Source organism: Sinocyclocheilus grahami, unplaced genomic scaffold, assembly GCF_001515645.1.
Source record: "Sinocyclocheilus grahami isolate Dianchi unplaced genomic scaffold, SAMN03320097.WGS_v1.1 scaffold253.1, whole genome shotgun sequence".
Classification (NCBI taxonomy): Eukaryota; Metazoa; Chordata; class Actinopteri; order Cypriniformes; family Cyprinidae; genus Sinocyclocheilus; species Sinocyclocheilus grahami.
Genome location: NW_015505432.1, coordinates 1,431,579 through 1,437,300, shown reverse-complemented (window position 1 = coordinate 1,437,300; position 5,722 = coordinate 1,431,579). Strand labels below are relative to the sequence as shown.

Below are 5,722 nucleotides of genomic sequence, written 5' to 3'. Positions count from 1 at the left end.
TACAGTGTAGCGAGAAGCCTGTAGCCGCCGCGAGCGCAGAGCTGCACTTCGCGGACTGGCCACTAGAGGGAGACTGTGAACGCACTGAAATATTTCGGGAAAACGTGGTATACATATCTTGCGCCAAGCTTTTTTTATTTTATTTTTTTTATTAATGCAACCAGATGGAACAAAATGACATTAAATCATATGCCAGGGAGCAAGACAATAATGTATCTTTTGAACACATTCGCAGTCTTTACAGCTTTCTTATTAGTAGAGTCAGAAATCACACGCGTATAGAGTTTTAAATCTTCAAGAACATTTCTATAGAAAGGCTTACGTTTGCAAAATTTACATTTATGTATAAAATATTTAGCCAAGAACAAAATCAGGTTGAATACAAACCTTGTAAGCATCTGACTGTTCACTCGCATAGACAGACAGACAGACAGACAGACAGATAGATAGTAGACAGACAGATAGATAGATAGTAGACAGACAGACAGATAGATAGACCGATAGTAGACAGACAGATAGATAGATAGTAGACAGACAGACAGACAGATAGTAGACAGACAGACATACAGATAGATAGATAGATAGATAGATAGATAGATAGATAGATAGATAGATAGATGTTGATTCTTTTTCTTTATTTTGTAGTTTGTTCATGTTCTTACTGGCTCTTGTAAAACTGCGCCATCTTGTGTTTGATTGGAGTCTATTTTTTATTTCTTATGTTATGACGAAGTCATAAATAAAGGGATAGTACATAAATAAAAATGTTGTTATATATTCACCATCCTGTTTACAAGAAAATGTAAGACTAGAGAGGATATGAAAATGATATGGAATATGGAAAATATGTTTCACATACACACACACACAGAGAGAGAGAGAGACTCATTTAAATGGATAGGAATTAATAAACATTAGTTTAAAATCTACCCCTTGTTCATGAATGAATATTTACAGCAGACATGCTGGATCTTGATTTACGTTATTCTGAAACAGCAACATTGCAGATATCTTGTATTATTAATACCCAAATATATGCTATATGTACCTTTCAAGAAGGAACATTCCATTCTAATTTTGTCAAAGTCACCTTTACTATATGATTCCTGCCCTCTCTGACACTTTCTGCAGCCTGTTTCTCCTCCCTCTCTTCCTCCTCCTTCCCGCACAGCCTGGGAAGTAATCCTCTATATATTAGTTGTTCACCCTGTACTTCCTTAAAGGCTCTTCTCTGCTCTCTGACATTGTGTCACACAAACAAAGAAAAATGCCTGAAGAAGTTCCTGCTCAGTGCAAGGCTCCCAAAGATGAGCTGGACAAATGGTGAGTCAAATTTCAGTAAGGATGTACATTAATGCAACACTGAATTTTGAATACTTTAAATGTCTGGCGCTTTAAAAAAAAAACAACTGTTGCATGCTTTATAGCTCAGCATTTGTTCTTGTTCATTCACCAATATCATAACACCGCCCTGTATATAGGTTATCTGTAGTGGTTTGTGAATGAACATTTTTGAAAGACTAGTTAAAACGTGTGTTGGATTCAGTATTGAGTACATGGTGCTGGGGGGTAGCAAGTTTTTGAAATTGATGATGCAGGTGAAAAATGACCCACGTTAGCCATCGTGTTACTAAGTTAAAGCATGTTGCTGTAACACACGTTCCCCTTGTGCTTGCATTTGATGTCAACAGAGCTTTGGAGATGCATATTACAATAGTTTCTGTCGTTTTCCAGCATTGGATGCTTTCACGAACAAATGAATAAACTGTATCTTCAGTTGTTAACAAAGCAGAGCACTCTCTTTCTAGGTCAAAAGGTCAGATGTCAATGCACTCACACAGTGACACAATAATGTGAACTTTACGGTGAGTTGCACAAGTTGGACCATTCACAAGCGAAGCGCTATCTACTTTATGATTATCTCTCAACTGGTTTACTCGCATGCACGCATTGTAAATTGAGGTCATCATTTGTGGTGCATGACTTCTAGGTTGGGTGCTTACACGTAAAACATAGCATTTGTCAGAAACAGAGTATTGCATTATGTATTAAATTCATTCAATAATAATTCAGAATACATCTGAGATTACAAAATAGAATGAAACAAATGCTTGAGTCTTTGCAGTATGAATATGCACGAACGCATACAAGTCAAAATATAATTATAAACATGTCTCATATTTGTATGCGACATTCAGAGCAATATGCCAAATGCCAAATTTAGCATGAACTTTAGTAATGTATATGTGTGATGTAAATATAGCCTGGTTTCAAATAGGCTCACACATGGAATGGCGAGGGAGTGGAGGTTTGCTCACAGCTCACATTGCATCGCCTGTATTGCAATGTCTGCGTTATTTATGAAGGTTATGAAGTCGCCGTCACGTGCAGATCTGGTCTAGACTTTGAAAGCACCTAGTGTTTTAGAATTATGTATTATCTTTTATATTAGATTTTAGCCCAGTGAGAGACTTCAAACTAGCGATCTGTGAAGAAAATCTGCAAATCTGCTTAACATGTCTGGGTTTTTTTTTTTCAAGAATCGTTTTTTTCAAGGATATTTCACCAAAAAAATAAAAATTTGTTGAAAATGTACTCACCCTAAGGCCATCCATCTTTATCAGAACAGATTTAGCATTACATCACTTGTTCACCAATGGATCCCGAATGGGTGCCGTCAGAATGAGAGTCCAAACAGCTGATAAAAAACATCACAATAATCCACAAGTGATCCACACCACTCCAGTCTGAAATACAAGTTCTATATAATATTGCTTTCTCCAGTGTAAAAGTTGTCTTGTCTGAATCAGGAGAGAAATATGCACTCTAAAAAATGCTGGGTTAATTACAACCCAGTGCTGGGTAAAGTAGGGACAACCCCAGCAATTGGGTTGTTTTGACCCAGCGGTTGGGTTACTACCCAGAAGGTTGGGTTAAACATTTAACCCAACCGCTGGGGCAAAACAACCCAATTGCTGGGTTTGTCCCTATTTTCCCCAGCACTGGGTTGTAATTAACCCAGCATTTTTTAGAGTGTGCACAGATCGAGCACCATTTACAAGTGAAAACTGTTCTAAACAAATATGTGGGTGGATTTTGATGTGAGAAGACAAGAGGGGATGGACCTTTCATTGGAAGAAGTGTTATTATGGATTAATGTTATTATGGATTATGGACTCATATTTTGGCAAGAAGTGATGGTTAAACTGACATTCTCTTATTCTGACGGCACCCGTTCACTGCATTGATCCATTGGTGAGCAAGTGATTTCTCCAAATCTGTTCCCATGAAGAAATAAACAATTTTTTTAATTATTTAAAAATGTTAAATATTTGTGCTACACTATAGTTTAAAATAGCTTTAGTTTGCTTATAATATCTCACACTGCAAGACTTCCCAAAGTATATAACGTCAGCTAGCCATATCCTAAAAAAAAAAAAAAGCATAACTCCGAAGACTCTTTCATGTGATGATGTGACAACACCCTTTGACTCCAAGGAATGTGTCCCCTTTGATCCTGACATGAGATCAGTTGTCCAAAAAAATCAATGCACTCATAGGTGCAGACTATTTGACTGTTAGCACTGAACGGACTGTATATGTGTCCAGTGTTCAGGGGAAGGGTGCAGAGGGCTGTAAGGAGCTGCTGGAATCTTTTGAGGCCTGTGTGAAGGGGGCCACGACAACCTCGTGAGGGGACATGCATTTACATGTGAGTATCGAATACTGTTATTATACCCAATATATTCCTAATTTTTTGTGACTTTTCTTCTCTTTGAAATGTATCTGCAGTTTGATGTAGCACAGTTTCTGAAGCGTTTCCTTACAGTAGTACTGTGAAGTGATCGTGTGTACATTTCTCTTCTGTCTGGATTAATGCATTGATTTGTTGATTCTGAATTTGTCTGATTTTCTTCTGCTATTTTTAACTTAGGGCCATCCTTTCTGGGTCCTCCAATGTCCTTGCATTCCCTCACATTGCACTGGACTAAACCATTCTAAGGACAGTGAAAGGGGTGCAAGTGCTGGAAAGCAGTGGAAATGTTTCTTTTGATCCTGGGAAGTCTTGTTGGTGTCCCTCATGTTGTCCATGATATCTGTAACTGTGGAAGAAAGAAGAACCCAGTTTTATTATTATTTTCCAGATTTCACACTGTAAAAAACACAGTGCATTTCATTTGATTTTGAATAAATTACTATAATTGTTTCTTTATTTTGCCATTACTACACAAGCCGACAGATTTTAACACATCACAAACCATGACAATTAAGAGGCAGCCTACATAACTGTGATCACTAAATAACTGAGACTAAATAGCTTCGTAATAATTGCATGCAATGATTGATTGACCTTTAACTGCAGTGGTTTGCATACTGCACACTGTGGTTTCCTGAAAGTAGGCCTGTAGACACAGCACCTGACTGTCAGCACCATCTATTGAAGAAATACTGATGGTGTTGACAAAACCACTTTCATACTTTTCATCACATATTAATCATGCTCTAGTCGTGTTAGTTTTATAGTACTGCTAGCGAGGACCTATGAAAGGTTAGAAAAAAATTGCAATTTGTGTGAAGGGGTTCACATATCATGGTTGTGACTAAACATAAGCACAATGATGTAAAAAAAAAAAATCAACAATTATTTGCGATTTATATGATTGTATTGACATATGGTTGTGACAAAATATAAGCACAATTACACAAAATAATAATAATTATTATTAGTAGTAGCATAAAAGAAAATAAAAACTATTATTATTAACATAAAATATTAAAAAGTAATAAAAACTCATCTGAGGCTGTGTGAACTTGTTGAACTCAAGTACTCGTACTAAAACTTTGTTGAAGACTTAAAATTTTGATATTGTTTGATTTTATATTTTTATTATTATTATTATTATGAAATATTTTCAGTTTTTATGTTGAGGTTGATGTATCACGGTTGTGACAGAAAATATAAGCACAATGACATAAAAACAATAAACAATAAAAAATCATAATAAAATGAAATAAAAATGAAAATTAATAAATAAAAATCAAATAATAAAAGCTAATCTGAGCCTGTGTGACCTTGTTGAACTCAAGCACTTGTCAAGCATTAAAACTTTGTTGAACTTAAAATTTGGATGTTGTTTGATTCAATATTTTTATATAATAATAATTATCGCCGTAATATAATTTGATGTATAAATATAATTAGGCTATCATTATTATTATTATTATCCGTTTTATGTTGAGGTTGATGTATCACTGGTTGTGACAGAAAATATAAGCACAATAAAAAATAAAATATAAATGAAAATGAAAAATAACAAATAATAAATCAAAACAAAATAATAAAAAGTCATAAAAACTAATCTGAGGCTGTGTGACCTTGTTGAACTCAAGCACTCTTCAAGTATTAAAACTTTGTTGAACCTAAAATGTTGATATCGTTAGAATTTTTTATTTTTCATTTATTTATTTTATTTTTGTACATTTTTTTATGTTGACGAAAATATGCGAAGGCTTATAGAAAAGATCAAATTCCAAAAATTAATTAATTAAAAACTATTTTTGGAGTAGGCTACGTATTTGGTACTTGAAGATGCTTATCATTCAGTGCCAATATATTAAGTATGATTCTACGATCTGATAGCATGACTGCATCGCGAGGAGCAGATCTGTGGCGCGAGGTGCAGCGGAGGGAGGGTTGATGAGGAGGAGGAGGAGGAGGAGG

At 35.3% G+C, this 5,722-nt stretch overlaps 1 long non-coding RNA gene across 1 annotated transcript; it reads left to right on the top strand.

The window, feature by feature from the left end:
• The first annotated feature begins 1,152 nt into the window (after positions 1-1,152).
• LOC107598590 (uncharacterized) lies at positions 1,153-4,207 on the top strand. The gene is made up of 3 exons (XR_001610577.1): positions 1,153-1,323; positions 3,610-3,712; positions 3,935-4,207. It is a non-coding gene; the product is annotated as an uncharacterized lncRNA (long non-coding RNA).
• Positions 4,208-5,722: the final 1,515 nt, after the last annotated feature.